General features: G+C 45.4%; 1 protein-coding gene across 2 annotated transcripts in view; it reads right to left on the bottom strand.

Moving 5' to 3' along the window:
* The window catches only part of LOC126418546 (uncharacterized), a 207,570-nt gene that overhangs the window by 161,363 nt on the left and 26,359 nt on the right, over positions 1–19,848 (bottom strand). The window contains exon 1 of one of the 2 annotated variants that reach the window (XM_050085362.1): positions 609–713. The exons of the other annotated variant lie outside the window; for it this stretch is intronic. The gene's annotated coding sequence lies outside the window, so the exon portion shown is untranslated. Of the gene's footprint in view, positions 1–608; positions 714–19,848 lie in introns of those variants that run through there. 2 annotated transcript variants of the gene reach the window in all.

The raw sequence follows: 19,848 nt of genomic DNA, 5'->3' as shown, positions 1-19,848 counted from the left end.
CGAAATTTTTTATTCTCTTCTTGTCTAAACTGTTTATCGTCCATGTTTCACATCCATACATGGCTACACTCCATACAAATACTTTCAGAAACGACTTCCTGACACTTAAATATATATTCGATGTTAAAAAATTTCTCTTCTTCAGAAACACTTTCCTTGCCATTGCCGGTCTATATTTTATATGCGCTCTACTTCGACCATCATCAGTTATTTTGCTCCCCAAATAGCAATGTCTCATTTCCTAATCTAATTGCATTGCATATGCATATAGGATATAAAAATATATGTAATACACAAAGGGAAAACTTTGTTATGAAAAATTTCGAAAAGTTCTTCGCCGATTGACATCAAAATTTTAAACGATGCTCTAATGAACATTGGGACGGTAATGGGGTATAGAAACTGCCGGAAAACAAAGTCGCAGCACCAAGAAGGAGTTGTGAGGCATAAAGGAAAGTTGACAGGCGTGTTTCTCCACCTGTAAGCTGATGTTTATTCCAATTTCGCGACAGTCGCATAAGAGTGGCGCTAGTAGTGCCATTATGAGGATGCAAATCAGTTTTGCTTTAAATACACGCTGTGATAATTATGAGCGTTTGTTGACTTACAGATTGGAAGTGCAGAGTTGATGTAAGTCAAGAGTGCCTTTAAGGTGGCGAAGACGCCGTTCTCAGCACCTCACTGAGTTTGAACGAGGTCGTGAAATGCGGCTACGAGAAGCCGGACGTTTCTTCTGCGATGTTGCAGAAAGGCGTGGCAGGAATGTAGCAACTGTACACGATTTCTGGCAGCGGTGGTCAGGAGAATGTACAGTCGCAAGAAGACCGTGCTCCGGACGGCCATGGGGCACTTGTACAGAGGGAGAAGACGTTCGGTGTACGGCTCTGGCGCAGCGCACTGCATCTGCAACGGCAAGTTCAGCAGCAGCTGGCGCCGCAGTGGCGCGACGGACTGTTGCAAATCGGTTAGTTCGAGAACAGCTACGAGCCAGACGCCGTGTAGCGTGCATTCCAGTGACCCCAAACCACCACCATTGGCGACTTCAGTGGCGTTAAGCGAGAGCTTACTGGAGGGCAGGGTGGGTGTCTGCTGTGTTTTCTGACGGAGGCTTGTTCTAGCTCGATGCCAGCAACGGCCGTGTGTTGGTTAACAGGGGGCCTGCAGCCAACCTGTCTCTGGACACGCTGGAGCTACACCTGCTCCTGATGACACCAGGACCACTCTCGTGTTGATCCCACGCACACTGACTACAAAACTGTGAGCCAGTCTGGTGGTTCGACCTGTTGTGCTCCCATTCATAAACGGCATTCCAAGGGCTGTTTTCCAACAGGATAACGCTCGACCAGATACTGCTGTTGTAACCCGACACGCTCTACAGTGTGTGGCGTGCTGGATCGCCAGACCTCTCTCCAGTCGAGCACATGTGGGACATCATTGGACGACAACTCCAGCGTCACCCACAAACAGCATTAACCGTCGCTGTATTGACAGTCCAAGTGCGGCGGGCTTGGAACTCCGTCCCACAAGCTGATGTCCAGCACCTGTACAACACAATGCACGCACCACGTCTGCATGCTTGTATCCAATGTCCTGGCGGTCACATCGTTTATTAGTGTACCAGCATTTCACATTTGCAATGGCCTATCTCGGGCTCACATTAACCCGTGATCTTGCAATGCTAATCACTTAAATACACTACTGGCCATTAAAATTGCTACACCACGAGGATGACGTGCTACAGACGCGTAATTTAACCGAAAGGAATAAGATACTGTGATATGCAAATAATTAGTTTTTCAGAGCATTCACACAAGGTTGGCGCCGGTGGCGACACCTACAACGTGCTGACATGAAGAAAGTTTCCAACCGATTTCTCATACACAAACAGCAGTTGACCGGCGTTGCATGGTGAAACGTTGTTGTGATGCCTCGTGTAAGGAACAGAAATACGTACCATCACGTTTCCGACTTCAATAAAGGTCGAATTGTAGCCTATCGCGATTGCGGTTTATCGTATCGCGACATAGCGCGTTATTCGAGATCCAATGACTGTTAGCAAAATATGGAATCGGTGGGTTCAGGAGGGTAATACGGAACGTCGTGCTGGATCCCAACGGCCTCGTATCACTAGCAGTCGAGATGACAGGCATCCTATCCGCACGGCTGTAACGGATCGTGCAGCCACGTCTCGATCCCTGAGTCAACAGTTGGGGACGTTTGCAAGACAACAACCATCTGCACGAACAGTTCGACGACGTTTGCAGCAGCATGGACTATCAGCTCAGAGACCATGGCTGCGGTTACCCTTGACGCTGCATCACAGACAGGATCGCCTGCGATGGTGTACTCAACGACGAACCTGAGTGCACGAATGGCAAAATCTCATTTTTTCGGATGAATCCAGGTTCTGTTTACAGCATCACGACGGTCGCATCCGTGTTTGGCGACATCGCGGTAAACGCACATTGGAAGCGTGTATTCGTCATCGCGACAGTGTCGTATCACCCGGCGTGATGGTATGGGGTGCCATTGGTTACACGTCTCGGTCACCTCTTGTTCGCATTGACGGCACTTTGAACAGTGGACGTTACATTTCAGATGTGTTACGACCCGTGGCTCCACCCTTCATTCGATCCCTGCGAAGACCGACATTTCAGCAGGACAATGCACGACCGCATGTTGCAGGTCCTGTACGGGCCTTTCTGGATACAGAAAATGTTCGACTGCTCCCCTGCCCAGCACATCTCCAGATCCCTCATCAATTGAAAACGTCTGCTCAATGGTGGCCGAGCAACTGGCTCGTCACAATACGCCAGTCACTACTCTTGATGAACTGTGGTATCGTGTTGAAGCTGCATGGGCAGGTGTACCTGTATACGCCATCCAAGCTCTGTTTGACTCAATGCCCAGTCGTATCAAGGCCGTTATTACGGCCAGAGGTGATTGTTTGGGTACTGATTTCTCAGGATCTATGCATCCAAATTGCGTGAAAATGTAATCACATGTCAGTTCTAGTATAATATATTCGTCCAATGAATACCTGTTCATCATCTGCATTTCTTCTTGGTATAACAATTTTAATGGCCAGTAGTGTATGTCACCTAGACTGATGTATTCCCAAAATTTCATTACTCTACATTACTTAATTTTTGGCGCTGTATTTTTCTTCAGTCAGTGTATTTTTTTAACGATAATGTGCAGGTTTTATGTTAAAACTGACTGCGAGACAGAAAATGCTGTGCTGTGCTGTGAAAATGTATGCTTTCGATTTCTTTCTCGCAAACTACGTTCGGAGCGCATGCAGACAATTAGAAAAATTGTTCCTCCGATATATATTTTCTTTCTCATTGTACAGGATGATTTTTTTTTCCATCGTGTACAAACTCTAAGGATTGGTCGAAGAGAGGATACAGAACGAAAAAGGTGCAATGAACTTATTCCGGAAATGCATGATTTCCATGACAGAGACCACTTATTCAACCATACTTTGCTACAGAGACTGCGGTCTGATAAGCGCTGTACCATGCAGCCACAGATACACAGTATGCACGATTTCCCTCTAAAAGGTCGTAATGTTCCCCACACGTCATGCCCCAGCCTCCTCTCCTGTCACAGTAGTTGGTGACGTTGTGTCCGATTCACTTCTCTTCCTGACTCACCCTGTAGTGAATGTGACACAGCCTACAAGGTGTTCACTTACGTAAAGGCAAATAGCAATGGGCGGCGAGCAGCAAGATTGTATCAGTAAACCTACCCCCGCCGACAACAGCCACAACATTCGAAGTTTCTTACAGTGTGTTGTCTTTTTTCTGGAACAGTGTTGTTTTAGGAAGTAGGAAATCTTGAAGGACGCACTCGAAATGTTCGGGCACAAGACTTGGAGGAAGGTTAGATTAGCACTGTGGAAGGCGACCGCCGAGTCAGTACCAGGCAGTTGGCCCGCCAGTGCAGGGTAAGCCAGACGACCGTGTGGAACATTGTCCATGAGAATTGTCGCCCCTTATCACTTACAGCGAGTGCTGGGCTCACTAGCGACAGACTTTCCACATCGGGAGCAGTTTTGTCGCTGGTTTGTTCACCAGGCAACCACAACTCCGAGATTTGTGTCATCCATCGTGGTCACGGATAAGGCCACCTTTACGCGAAGTGGTATCTCCAGCTTTCATAACAGTCATCTGTGGGATAGTATGCAGAACTCCCATGGTACTGTGACAGCGAATCATCAGCATCGGTGCAGCCGGGATGTGTGGGCCGGGATAATTGACCACCAGTCTTCCTTCCACGCCGCCTAACCATTTCTTGCAGGTGACTTTGACTCTCCTGCTGGAAGAACTACCACTGCTGATTCGAAGGGTTACGTGGCTGCTACACGATGGTGCTCCAGCCCATTTCGCCGTTAACGTGCGGACGCATCTCAATGGTGTCTTGCCTGGTCGACGGCTTGGACTAGCGAGTCCAGTTGCATGGCCTGCTCACTCACAGGATCTCAACCCGTGCGATTTTTAGTTATGCGGTCATCTCAAAAGCGTCGTGTAAGCAGAGCCCATTCCAGATGTGGAGAAACTGGAGCAATGTATTCGTGCTGCCTTTGACACTGTTCGGATGCAAGCTGGCTGATGTGAACGTGTGAGACAGAACATGCTACGGCGCGTACACCCATGCGTTGAGACGCATGGAAACCATTTTCAGCACTTACTGTTAACTGTAGCTGCATCGTACATCGCCTTTTAGACCGCATTCTCTCAAACAATGTATGATTGAATAAACAGTCTCCAGCACCGAAACCATGCATTTACGGACAGAAGCTCATTAGACCTTTTTTGTTGCGTATTCTCTCATCGATCAATCACCCTCCATATATTTTCTAACATAAATTGTATACAAAACAGTGTGCTGGTTTGTTTTCTTCCTTGCCTTTGGTCTTACAGAACACACGGGAAAGTTGTATTGATGTCTTGTCGGCTTATGATTACGCTACTTCTACCGAATCTGAATCTTTGTAATCTTACCCATTCACAGACAAAAACTATGCGAAATACTGGCAGTGGTAGTTTTAGATTTACATAAGGCGTTTCATAATGTTGACTGAAATAAGCTCTTTAAAACTTTAAAGGCGGCAGGTATAAAATACAGGGAACGTTAGGTTAACTACAACTTGTACAGAAACAGCAGCCTGCAGTTATTGTAGAAGAAGGTCATAAAAGGCAGTCTAGTGAAGGAGGGTGTGGAGAGGGTTTGGCGTAAGCGCCATCTTGTTCAGTCTGCAAGGGGCGAAGCGCAGTACAGGAATCTAAGGAAAGGCTATCCGCAGATGATGCATTTATCTGTAGGAAGGGGCTGCGAAGTAGGCGTGTTGCGAAATAACTAAGACCTGCACAGGACTGACAGTTGGCGACTAAAGCCACGTTCACACAGGAGAAGCCGCGGCTCGTTGCATTCCCTAGTGGCACGCCACAAATTTTACGCAGTTCCACATCTTTCAATATGGCGTTAACTGAAATCTTATGAGCGGCTATTAATATTATAGAGCAGGTTATGACATTAGAGCTGCGACAGGAGGCGAACACAAATAGAACCCAAATGTTGGATCCGCAAATGGATTTCGCCCAGTAATGAAGAAGGGACCATAAACACAGTTACTAAGGAAATAACATTCGAAGATTACAATGCTGTCTGTTATGGCTAACCAAGCAACAGCTGGCATATAACAACCTGCAGAGGCACCACTCTTTCAAGAGTTCAGAATATTATCGTATCCGTTAATGTGCGCATTTCGAATAACTCCAGTTTTTAGTTCAACAGCTGCCACATCACAGTCGAGGACTGTTTCCCGTACGCAATCCACAATTTGTACAGTGTTTGGTCTCACAAGCCACGAGGTTTATACGACTCGCTTTTTTGATTACATATAAGTTTATTTATTTATTCAGCCAAAAACCCTTTCAAGTCCGTGGGACACCTCATTCATTTGCAAATTTTGCACGTTTGTTTCATTTAAAGAAGCTTTAGGAGTTGTCACAAAAAAATTCGGAGGCGTTACTTTTCAGCACTGTCTGGTATTACTGTGTCCGCAAGTAATGAGCAAGAAAAATGTACTTTTAAGCGGCTCTTAATGTTTGTTATGGTTTTTGGATTCGGCTGTCATTTACTAGACACACTTTGGTATAAAATATGGCTGAGAACGGCGAGCTACATGAATACTCGATTCGTATTGCATTGTGTGACGATCATCTATCCCAAGGGAAGAGAGAGACAGAGCGGATGCTGCGAAACTGCGTTTGCCGAAAACTGTTTTGACTTTGTTCAGCAATAAAATGAAAACACACCGAAATTAAATGGAGTATAACAGCAATTATTCCGTGACATCTGCGAAAGAATGCTCGTGTTACGAAATACAACCACCAGGGGGCGATAGAATGATGCTGCTCACTGGTGGGAAAGGCCAGTGGCGTCACAAACAAGAATTGCACTTTTTGCGGTATGAGAAAAACTGCGTCACTTGAGTGACGCCACTCGGAACTGGGTGTTCACGCGTCCAACCGCGGTGCCACTGCAGTACGCCACTAGGTCTGGCGTTGCTTTAGTTGCGTGTGTGAACGACATCTTCCGTGGAATATCCAGGGGTAGCCATCCGGGGCGGCCTGAAGTGGAACGAACACACAAAACAAATTTTAGGAAAGCAGATTCCAGGTCGATACTCACTGGGAGAGTATTAAGTAAATGTAATTCACCGACGAAAAAAAGTTGCTTACAAAACACTTCTTAGACCGATACTTGAGTATTGCTCATCTGGCTGGAAACATTACCAGGTTGGATTAATCGAAAAAAATGAAGGGAAAATCCAACGAAGAGCTGTGCGTTTCGTCACAGGAGTGTTACGTGAACGCTCAACAAACTACAGTGGCAGACGCTACGAGAGGCGTTGTACAACAGCAGTTCTTCCATCCGCTCTCTCTGTCTCTCTCTCTCTCTCTCTCTTCCCTTTAGATTGGCACTCGTTAGACAACGCGGCCCGAATCGAGTACTCATGCAGCCCGGCGCTCTCACAAGAGAAACTTCCCATCGCGCACCCCCCCCCCCCCCCCCCCCTTCAGATTTAATGGTTAAGGTGGCCCGATGGATAGCACGTCAAAAACTGAACAGAGATGAAGCATGAAAACTGGAAGTTGTACTGAACTGTGAAAAAAAAGCAAAATAAAACAGTGAACGGTCGAAAAAGAGAAGAGCAGTAAAGAGTAGCTTCAAACAGCGACGGGGTCGTGCATTAGTGGTCGTGGTGGTGGACTTCCAAGCGAGCGTGCCGTGTTCAAAACCCCTTCGTGCCCATTTTTGTACACATTATGAACTGTCCGTCCGGTCATTGAAATCTTTGTTCTCTTTCTGTAGTCTTGACAGTTCTCGTTCTATACATTGGTTATAGTCATGTGGTAAGAATGCGTTATCGTCGCAAGTAAATGAGATAAATAGTGAGAGCAGGCGAGATATACATTGGTTATAGAATATGAGTCATGTGGTAAAAATACGTTACCGTCCCAAGTAAATGTGATGAATGGTGAGAGCAGGCGAGATACCACATAGACGTCTCACAGAAATGAAAACAACAAATAAACGCCAGTGAAAACGTCACAACAAAGGAATTCAAGAGTCAAGACTTCAGAAACGGAACGCAACTTTAAAAACATTAAAAACATATGTTTTGACAGAGCACAGAGAGACTGTGTGACTGTGCAACTGTTGCGTTCATTTGTTGCAGCTTATGTGAGAAACTGTTACGTTTTCAACATTTGCTTGGGAGTGATCACATTCACATTCATACGACCACCTGTATCGGGCAAGGAGGCACACCTCACTCACTTACCAGGCGTACAAGTTAGGCGCGTCGATGAGACATTGCTACGACATATCTACTGTCACTAATGCCGTGTATGACACGCCAGACGTGTTTTCCGGTCGAGGATTCGGTCGACTTGTCGCCTTGCCATCGAACGTTTGCGGTTCCCATTCGAGAGCCACTTCCTTTCGGCTGCTAACAGAGTGGTTGTGCAGAATCTACTATCATTATAGGTCCCTACCTTACACCTCAGTTTAATAAGCCACAGCTGCAAAATACTATCGCGAATTCTTTACAGACGAATGGAAAAACTACTAGAAGCCGGCCTCGGGGAATATCAGTTTGGATTCCGTAGAAATATTGGAACACGTGAGGCAATACTGACCCTACGACTTATCTTAGAAGCTAGATTAAGGAAAGGCAAACCTACGTTTCTAGCATTTGTAGACTTAGAGAAAGCTTTTGACAATGTTGACTGGAATACTCTCTTTCAAATTCTAAAGGTGGCAGGGGTAAAATACAGGGAGCGAAAGGCTATTTACAATTTGTACAGAAACCAGATGGCAGTTATAAGAGTCGAGGGACATGAAAGGGAAGCAGTGGTTGGGAAGCGAGTGAGACAGGGTTGTAGCCTTTCCCCGATGTTATTCAATCTGTATATTGAGCAAGCAGTAAAGGAAACAAAAGAAAAATTCGGAGTAAGTATTAAAATCCATGGAGAAGAAATAAAAACTTTGAGGTTCGCCGATGACATTGTAATTCTGTCAGAGACAGCATAGGACTTGGAAGAGCAGCTGAACGGAATGGACAGTGTCTTGAAGGGAGGATATAAGATGAATATCAACAAAAGCAAAACGAGGATAATGGAATGTAGTCGAATTAAGTCGGGTGATGCTGAGGGAATTAGATTGGAAAATGAAACACTTAAAGTAGTAAAGGGGTTTTGCTATTTGGGAAGCAAAATAACTGATGATGGTCGAAGTAGAGAGCATATAAAATGTAGACTGGCAATGGCAAGGAAAGCGTTTCTGAAGAAGAGAAATTTGTTAACATAGAGTGTAGATTTAAGTGTCAGGAAGTCGTTTCTGAAAGTATTTGTATGGAGTGTAGCCATGTATGGATGTGAAACATGGACGATAAATAGTTTAGACAAGAAGAGAATAGAAGCTTTCGAAATGTGGTGCTACAGAAGAATGCTGAAGGTTAGATGGGTAGATCTCATAACTAATGAGGAGGTACTGAACAGGATTGGGGAGAAGAGAAGTTTGTGGTACAACTTGACTAGAAGAAGGGATCGGTTGGTAGGACATGTTCTGAGGCATCAAGGGATCACCCATTTAGTATTGGAGGGCAGCGTGGAGGGTAAAAATCATAGAGGGAGACCAAGAGATGAATACACTAAGCAGATTCAGAAGGATGAAGGTTGCAGTAGGTACTGGGAGATGAAGAATCTTGCACAGGATAGAGTAGCATGGAGAGCTGCATCAAACCAGTCTCAGGACTGAAGACCACAACAACAACAACAACCTTCACCTCACTGTTGCGAACGGAGTTTATACCTCGTCACAGACACAAATTTGAATAAAACGAACAGCGAAAAAAAAAAAAAAATACGATAGCACTCGGGAAGTTTGACCACGGCTCGGTCGCATGGCAGTCTAAGCACTTCACCACGACGCCCTTTCTGTACTTTGTTGCTCTATGCTGCACTTCTCGTTGTTGGACCGTTCACTGTCTCTATTTTGCTTTTTTTTTCACAGTCCACTACAACTTCTTCCTGTTGTCATTCTTGATCTGTGTTCAGTCTTTGACGGGCTGTCCTGTGGGCTCTCTTACCACTAAACCTGAGGGGGCTGCAATGAAGAGTTGCCATTGACAGCCATATTTTATACCAACAAGTATCTAGCAAATTACAGGCGAATACAGAAACTGTAACGAACATTAAGAGCCTCTTAAAAGAGTAGTTTTCTTGCTCATTACTTGCAGACACAGTAATAACAGAGCGTACTGAAAAGTAACGCCTCCGAATTTTTTTGTGAACACTTCTAAAGGTTATTTAAATGAAAAAAAAACGTTACTAGCATTATACATCTCTATCCTTCACGTCTACATATTTGCAGCCCTCTGTCTCTGGAGAGCACCGAATTGTAGCTTGTAACAGGGCAGTTTGTAACGTGGCTATGTCGGTGCGCGAGAAACAGCGCGCCGCAATCGAGTTTCTAATTCGAAGAGTTCGCCAACACATGGAGCACCTTCTTCTCCCTTAGCACGACAATGCCACAGCACACGCAGGCGCTACGACGTCTGCAACAATCCGATTCCTCGGGGCCGGCCGGGGTGGCCGAGCGGTTCTAGGCGCTTCCGTCCGGAAGCGAGCGACCGCTACGGTCGCAGGTTCAAATCCTGCCTCGGGCATGGGTGTGTGTGTATGTCCTTAGGTTAGTTAGGTTTAAGTAGTTCTAAGTTCTAGGGGACTGATGACCTCTGATGTTAAGTCGCATAGTGCTCAGAGCCATTTGAACCATTTTTGACTCCTCGGGTTCACTGGCATCGATCATCCTCGATACAGTCCAGACGTAGCCCCGTCCGATTTTAATCTGTCTCCAAAACTTAAAGAAGACCTTCAAGGACTTCACTTTGATAGTCGTGAAGCGGTACAAGCAGTGGTGAGGCTATTGTATTAGCCGCAAGAGTGACTATGCTGAGGAATAAATGTAAAGACATGAAGAATGAAGATGTAGAATGTTAATAACTTTTGTTCTTTTTCAAAAATTTTACGAGTTTCCACATGAAAAATTCGGAGGCATTACTTTTCTGCACGCTCTCGTTTAAGAAATGCTTAATTTTAATTGACGTTGGCGAATTCGGCCGTGAGCTACGTAAAGATGGCCTCTTTCCACAGGGGCAGTGGAGTGAATAGCGCGGCCACTGCTGGGTCACAGGATGTAAGAGGGGGAATGTTTCGTTGTTCGTCTTCAAGTACTGAACGACGCACAGGTATGCGCGACTCGTACCGGTCAGTTGCCACGGTGTAAGTTTTGACATGGAGGTAACCTGGATTCGTGAATGCGCATCATAGAGACGGCCCTCTTCGAAAGCCGTTCATATTTGTAGCAAGTAATAAAACGCAATGAGTATAACTGAAAACACTTAGTGAACTTTTCTGATCGTGTCTCAGATTGTGTAATGCATTCAATATCATTCGCGCACACAGGCAACACGGCAACACTTCATCAAGCAATTACAGTGTCACGTCTTTGGGGTCTTTGAGGGTGGCAGCAATGTGAAACAGAGAAAAGTGGACACGAAATGTTCCGAATGCTACTGGTTTTTAACGATCCGTGCTGGGCGGTCTGGCGGCCAACGTACATATTGCGCCCTTACTGTAGCTACTCTGTCAGGGTTCAGAGCGTACTAATTTAAGCAGGTTACCAACTGACAATAAGATTGGCACGTATGCGGCCCGAGGGGCTGCCCCGTAGTGTCAGCACTGGCTCCTGAACAGAAACGTTTGACGCCAACTGCTGCAGACGCTCCACTTTTCCACATAATGCAGTCTTTAATGGCGGCTCACGGGTGCTTGTTACCGTTTACTGTTGAAACTATGGCAGAGAATGGTAAAGGGACGGTCACGCAACTTATTAAATCCTCCCACAGACATCTCGCGAAATGACCACAATGAAAAAAAAAAATGTGAGGGCAAATATAGAGGTTTACCGACGGCCATTGTCCCACAGGCCATTCGCGAATGGAACGAAAGGGGGGTGGGAGGGGGGGGAGGAGAAGATTATACACATCTAAGTACATACCCGGCCTGCCACCGTATGGTGCATGGTGGAGAGCACCTTGTGCCACTACGACTCATTTCCTGCTCCACTCTCAGAAAGAGCGAGGGAGAAACGACTCTATATGCCACCGTACGACCCTAGCTTCTTGTATCTTTGTGGTCATATAAGTTGGCAACAGTAGAATCATTTTGCAGTCAGCTTCAAATGCCAGTTCTCTAAATTTCCTCAGCAGCATCCCACGAGAAGAACGTCGTCTTCTCTCCAGGAATTCCCACTTGGGTTGACAGAGCGTCTCCCTGATACTCGCGTGTTGACCGGACCTCTGCCGGTAACAAGTCTAGCAGCACGCCTCTCACCTGCTTCGATGTCTTCGTTTAATCCCAACTGGTAGGTCCGAAACACTCGAGCAGTACTCCAGAATGTGCCGAAATATACGGTGTTTTCTTTATAGATGGGCTACACATTCCTACAATTCTCAAATAAACCAAAGTCGACCTTTCGCCATCCCTACCAGCGTCCTAACCCTAGGACGCCCAAGCCTTTTTTTCTAACTTGGATGCCTAAGGGGGGGGGGGGGGTTCGGCGAGCCCGCAGGTATTAAATAAGTTTAATGACGAAAAATTACAACTTTCAAAATGGTTTATGTATTTTAACTAAGGCATCGGTTTATAAATGTTGTTAATTGTTATAAATATAATACAAAATACATATGTGTTCATATACAATAGACTACTCCGAGTCCTCAACTTCAAGGCAAGAGACCACAATTTTTTGTGAATGTGTGTTACACACATGTTTATGAAACTGTCCACAATACTGTTTTGGTTTACTTAGATTGTTGTACTTCTGCTTCTTTGTTTTAGCTTTTCTTACACAAACATGGCACCGACCTTTCCCTGCAGGAGGCTGACGTGCTTCTGTTGTCACTTCTTTGATTTTCTTTTGTAGAATAGTCTCCATTGATTGAACAATTTGGTTAGATAACCCTCTTGCATTGGCACTTCTTTCTTCTGCCCGCAATTTCACTATTTCCATCCCAGCTTGCAGAAGATAAAGTTTCCGTTTGTTGCGTTTCTCTTCATTCCATCTTGGATGTTACTGGATGAATATGGTGGTTGCATTGATAGCACAAATGTCGATGAGAGAGTAAAATACAGATAGAGGCCATCTCTTTGTTCCCCACTTGCAGGTGTACATACGCGCCATTTGATCAATGGTATCAATTCCACCTTTAGTGGAATTATAATATGCATTTATCTCGGTTTTATTCTTCACTCGTCCAACATTGCCTTTGTCTTGGTGCATTGTTGACAACATCAGTAAGTTCTTACTTGGTTTCGTTTTTGCTGTGTAGGACACCAAAGTTACTGGAGGCCTACGTGTGGGGAACTGCACTAACTTACTGCAAGTTTACAAGATAAATAACAGCTGACTGACGTCAACAATCACTTCCTCTGAAACTAAACCCATTGTTGTGAATATCAAGAATACCAACCAACAAGAAACTAACTTGCATTGTTGTAGAGATGAGAAATACGAAATCCTACTAAGGGAAATTTTCTATAGCATGGAAGCCTAAGGGGGGGGGGGGGTATTGGACCCATAATAAGTTTATTTATTTTTTCTTTCTAAGCAGGAATTTTATATAAAATATATTGACACTAACGTTTCAGAAAATAGCCAACAAACAATAACTCAAAGGGAATATGTAGTATGAAAGTTACTTTGACACAAGCAGGGGACATAGAAAAATTGTGGGTTCAACGAACCCCCCTCCCCCCCCCCCCCCTTAGGCATCCTAGGGCTTACATGCTCGTTCTATTTCAGATGACTTTGCAACGTCACGCCTAGATATTTAATAGACTTGACTGTGTCGGGCAGCACACTACCAAAGCTGTAGGCAATGTACTAGATGTGTAACTCCGACACCTGTCGTAACGTGAACTGCACAGTAAATATGCGATAGATCTTGGTTACAGTGGAGCTTGAAAACTGGCATGTAGCTTTAGCAGTAGCATGACACAAACCCTTTGGTCAGTAAATTTACGGCACTGGAGAAACAACATCATTCAAAAGCTGCCTGGCGATTGTTGAATACAGTTTTTTAAAACTTTGCGTTTGTTTTGGCTTACAAAGTGAATTTCTCATAGGAGGATTTGTCTGATATTTCGCTACAAAATCCGAGATGACACGAACGACAACTTCGCACATGGTTACTGCGCTTCCTTCCACTCCTTGAATTCTTTAAAACTGTAAGTTCGTGAAAGTTCATTCAGGAGGAACGTGGATAAAATTTCACAGCCTGGTTTACGCATCCCGCTATTTCCCTACAATGTCCCTCTATGCATCAGGATGGCTCCATCGAAACCTCTCGGCAGGTTTTTTGTTCCAAGCGTGTCAAACCAGCATTCGGTCCAACGATCAATGCGTGAACAGAACGTAAAAACCAAACCTTCCTCCGATGTTGTTGGAATAGCTTTCATTACTTCACAGCTGAATTATTACGTCCAGCGAGCCACAATGTATTGTACTCGCTTCGATATCTTAAGCAGCAGTTGTCTGTTTATGTAAATAAAGAACCTTGTTAATTTGTGTTGTAAAAAGAGGAATCCGGCCACCCATAATAACATCATCTCCCTTGCTTCCTTATGGTACAATACTCTACAACCCTCAACCTAAATAAATATAAAGCATTGCGCATAAACACACAGAATGACGCTTTACTATTCGATTAAAGTGATGCCGATGAATCGCCGGAAACAGCAACAAGGGTAAAATACCCACGAGCATCCGTTTGGAGCGACGTAAGTGGAAAGAACATATAAAGATTTAACTGCACAAAAAGGAGATGGAGGGCTGAGATACACTGGAAGAATCGTAAGGAAATGCGACTCATCAACGGACAGAAGCAGGTTACAAAATACACGAGTACTGCGCGTGTCCGGTACCCTTACCAAGTCGGGTTAATAGGAGAGAAAAAGAAGATGTAACGAAGAGCGGCGTGTTTCGCCACGGGGTCGTTTGTAGGCACGACGGCGTTGCGGATATACTCAAAATACTCCACAGACAGAACTGCAAGAGAGGCGTTGTGCATGTCGAAATTCCGACAGCGTTTGTTGGAAGAGCACTCGGGCAACGTGTTACTTCTTCCCACATACATCTCGAAAATGACCGGGACGGAAAAGTCGGGGAAACTGCAGCTCATTTGGAAGTTTATCTACAATCCCACATGTCACTCACAAGGAATGTGGGTAAAATGATGGTGGTAGCCAAAGTAATCTCCGCCACACACCGTAAAGGGGCTTGCGAGGTACAGACATAGATGATATTTATTATTACCCATTCTATCGGCTGCTGTTATACGAAGGACATTCAGTAAGTAATGCAAAACATTGTTTTCTGGGCTGCTGTTGCAAGAAGGGCATTCAATAAGTAGTGCAAAACATTGTTTTCTGAAAGCAGGTTGGTTTTATTCAGGATTCCAATACACTATATCAATCCCCGCTCCTTTCGCCACAAAACACTGTTCCTCGACAAAATCTCCGCTCAATGCGACGGCTTCACGACACCCTACAGGGAGGGTCCGTGCGCCCGCGCGGCACCACTCTACCTGTCGACGTGGGAGCCGACGTCTGGCCGCACCAGTCACCTCCCCCCCAGACACGTACTGCCTCGCCGCGGAGTGCGTCCTTCGTTGGGCCAAACAGGTGGAAGGTGCGAGGACTGGGCGGTAGGCTGGCTGTGGAGGAACAGCCTAGCGAAGCTTTGCGAGCCGCTCTCGGGTGCACAGACTTGCACGAGGCCTTCCGTTGTCATGGAGAAGATCGTTTGTATTTGGGTGGCGACGAACACGTGCAAGCCGCTCCTTCAGTTTCCAAAATTCAAAAATTACATAAAATCCAGTAAAAGCAAGAATTTTTTAAATCATTGGCTGTTGTTGTTGTTGTTGTGGTCTTCAGTCCTGAGACTGGTTTGATGCAGCTCTCCATGCTACTCTATCCTGTGCAAGCTTCTTCATCTCCCAGTACCTACTGCAACCTATATCCTTCTGAATCTGCTTAGTGTATTCATCTCTTGGTCTCCCTCTACGATTTTTACCCTCCACGCTGCCCTCCAGTACTAAATTGGTGATCCCTTGATGCCTCACAACATGTCCTACCAACCGATCCCTTCTTCTGGTCAAGTTGTGCCACAAACTTCTCTTCTCCCCAATCCTATTCAATACTATCATTGGCTATGATAGATTATTAACAGACAATTAAACACTGGTGAGAAGGACAACAAAGAAGCGTCCAGCGAGGTTGGTCTGCCCTCGTTCACTTAGGTGAGGCAGGTGGTGGGCCGAACTACACTCGATCTGTCGGAACCCAACCAGGGGACAGCAGCGAACCAACCGACAAATCGACTTGCTTGTCACCAACCGTTATATGAGAACTCAAACACAAAAAGTTACGAACGTGATTATCCACAATGAAATACGTATTAAGCCGTCGAAACTACACCCCATGTTGGACAGCGATAACAGGTGAGGAAAGGACGCTGCCTGAAATTACGTTAGTGGCCAGGGCAAGTAACCGGAACACTAGCGGCCACGAGGCAGAAAATTCCGCTGGTGCACTCGAATTGTAGTCAACCAATATAGTTAATTGCACCGCATAGCGGCTAAATTTCAGCACTAGAAACAGTCGGTGTTGTTCACAGGAAAACCTATCCCACAGCGAACTACCGAAGCGAACCACACAACATGAATGGATGTGGCTTGGATAGTTGAAACCACTACTCAACTTTGACGTCCTGGGCCGGTGAACCACGAAGCTCGTAGCGATCTGACAGCTCCACACACGCTCCGACACTGCGCAGGGACCGCCAGTGGACCCAGCCGACTGCACCACGCGGAGATAACTTCCCTGGTCCGTAGCAACCGATCGAGTGCCTGAAGACCCCCTAGCTGCAAACTATATGCACAAAACCAAAGATGGTACACGGTGCAAATATCGATACACATCGCTGCTGCCACACGTAGAAGGAAGAAGAACCACGACGTAACCCCAACAAGGGCGGGAAACCAAACACAGACAGACAGCGAAGTTCACGAAAACGCGTAGTTGGGAGTGAGCGCGGGTCAGGTAGCACAACATACTCCAGAGTTGATCGTTGCACCACCAGGGAGGACGTCTAACAGAGTAAACCCTTCAGAGTCCCAGAAGACGGTCGCCGTGCCGTAAAGGGTGCGGCTTCGAACATTTTCTTCGGAGTACAGGTTTTGTGACGTCACTCCATCGACTGCCGTTTTGTTTCTGGTTAGAAGTTATGAACCCATATTTCATCGCATGTGACGATGTTCGACAAAAATTTGTCACTCTCCGCCTCGTAAGGAGCAAGCAATTCCGCACAGATGGTTCTTCGTTGCTGTTTTCTGTTAGACGGCGAGGAATCCAGCGGCCCTGTGCCAGTAAGTACCCCAAATTGTGGACGAGTGTGCCAGCACTGCCAACAGACGTCCAGTTGTACAGTGAGGGGTTTGATTGTGATCCGTCGATCATCTCGAAATGAGAGTGTCCGCACGACCCAACACTGCAGGAGATGCATGCGAGAGATCAGACAGATTCGCGCGACCTTCTTGCGATGATGACAGACGCCTCGCCCAATGACTCACCGTGCTTTTGTTGGCTCAAATGGCTCCGAGCACTATGTGACTTAACTTCTGAGGTCATCAGTGGCCTAGAACTTACAACTAATTAAACCTAACTAACCTAATGACATCACACACATCCATGCCCGAGGCAGGATTCGAACCTGCGACTGTAGCGGTCGCTCGGTTCCAGACTGTAGCGCCTAGAACCGCACGGTCACTCCGGCGGCCGGCGTGCTTTTGTTCACTGCCAGTCGCCGTAGACATTCTGCAAACGCCTATAAATATCTGTGATGCTTTGGTTTTCCGCCAAAGGAAACACGATGACAGCTCTCTGGTTGGAAAGCGGCTACAGACGTTGTTCTGAGGGCGACGTAAAGCGCCGCCACCTATCGGAACTTCACGAAACGGTAGGGGCTGAAGCGGGAATATTTCACAATGTCCCACAACAAGTTGCGCATTTTTTCAACCTAAACTGATCGAGGAAACAATGTTTCTCATTACTCTCTGAACGCCACTCGTATTTTTATTGCGCCTATCTTCTGAAGTAGTACATCCAGAATAAGTCTGTAGTGTCTTGTGAAGTACGTATATCATTTTCCTCGATGTTAGTCGCGGACAGAAACAATCAGCACAACACTATTAAATACTTTACATGTACATTCTGTGAACAATCTAATCACGCTTGGTTGTTGTCTAGCGCACAGAATGGAAAACTATGCGCCTCGAAGTAAGTCAAAACTCGCACGCGCGTGAATGCTTTCCTTTGCATTGCGTCAAGCGCACGAGCAAAACTGAACAGAAGAAGGCATCGCGTGGACGGCGCACGCAGCTCTAAAAGGTCGTCTTATTGCAGGGCAGCGCGGCGGACTCACGGCGTCACGGGTTGTTCCTGGGCAGGCGATGACATCAGTTCTCGCGGGCCTCGGACCGACACCCCCGGGATAACAAGGCCGTCCAGCAGTGTTAGTGACGTCACACTAAGCGGCCCATAGCCGACGCAGCAGTCCACGGACACCTCCGTACAGACGCGCCTGATGCTAACGATCTTCTGTCCGTCATTCAGAAAGGAGCGAACTATGATTCGAACCAAATACCAAATTATATATATTCTTGTAAACAGCATAAAGGTTCATAACGAAATACCGATTACATATACGGGCAGGAATAAGTTTAATCGATTGAGGAACTTTGCCACTATTTTATAATTGTCAGAACACTATTTAGCTTTAAAACTTGCATACAGGTGGTGACAAATGCCAACTGACAGCAGGACTTAACATTTTCAAGCTATTACACTGAAAGTAAATTATCTTAAACACTGTCATACATAGCGAAACCCTCACAACTTTCGTTTACAATAAGGTAACAAGAGTTCGCTTTATCTCATAAAACACATGACTATTGTGAATTTACTCATATGTTCATGGTGACAGCTCTTTTCAAGAATTTTTACAAGTGCATCCCCAGTAATAAAGAATGGAAACAAAAGATAGATATCAAATATTCTCCTTGTAACATAGACATCACTGAACACAAGATTCTGTCTTGCACTGTGATACTAAGGGACTGCTCTTTCCTTTAAGAAAAGCCTGACAATTTGAAGTTCACTCTGCTATTGAAGATACACTTCTTGAAACAATATTAAAAATGTTATGAAAGGTAAGGAAATGAAAAACAACCAAGTGCATTACATGTAAGAACGTGAGCAAAAGGCTGAGGCTCTCTTTACTTACCATTTTCAATCTCTCTACAGCTTTTCCACGTAGAAATCACCAACTGCAAGTCTCATTATTGCTGTCTGTTACTAACAAAGTGTTTTTCTATTTAGAAAACCTGACAATTTGATGTTCATTCTGGTACTGAAGATAAACACATTTCAGAGGAGTTCTAGAACCTATTCCTGCCCGTATATGTAATCGGTATTTCGTTATGAACCTTTATGCTGTTTACAAGAATATATATAATTTGGTATTTGGTTCGAATCACAGTTCGCTCCTTTCTGAATGACGGACAGAAGATCGTTAGCATCAGGTGCGTCTGTACGGAGGTGTCCGTGGACTGCTGCGTCGGCTATGGGCCGCTTAGTGTGACGTCACTAACACTGCTGGACGGCCTTGTTATCCCGGGGGTGTCGCTCGGACGCGCCACAATAAAGACAGTTCCACCTCCTCTCGAAGCAAGCTACGTTCGTGATTCGTAGACGCGAGTGTACAGGCGGAACGGGTAACCAGCGGCGAATAGGACGTCAATCAGCTTTTCTGAAGTTTTTAAATTCTCAGTACAACACTGATGAAGTAAATGAAAAAAAATCTGAAATACAATATCTGAAGGGCAGTAGTACGTGTGTGTGATATGTGACATGGAGAGAGTAAGGGAAAAAAAAGACTGAAAATGATGTGGTTAAGAGTGTTCTGTAACTTCAGCGGACGTTCGTGGATATATTATGAGAATAAAACAGTTTCACTAAATCATCTTAACACCTTTTGCGTCATTGACTTCACTGCCAAGGGAAAATGGCACGATGCGTTTCAGCAGTTTTCTAGCCAAGTATTTTACATCGCAGTGGAGAATAAACATATCACTTCATTTTTGTA

Source organism: Schistocerca serialis, chromosome 9 (assembly GCF_023864345.2).
Source record: "Schistocerca serialis cubense isolate TAMUIC-IGC-003099 chromosome 9, iqSchSeri2.2, whole genome shotgun sequence".
Lineage (NCBI taxonomy): Eukaryota > Metazoa > Arthropoda > Insecta > Orthoptera > Acrididae > Schistocerca > Schistocerca serialis.
Note: the sequence above shows the minus strand (reverse complement) of the source record. Positions and strands in the feature narration are given on the sequence as shown.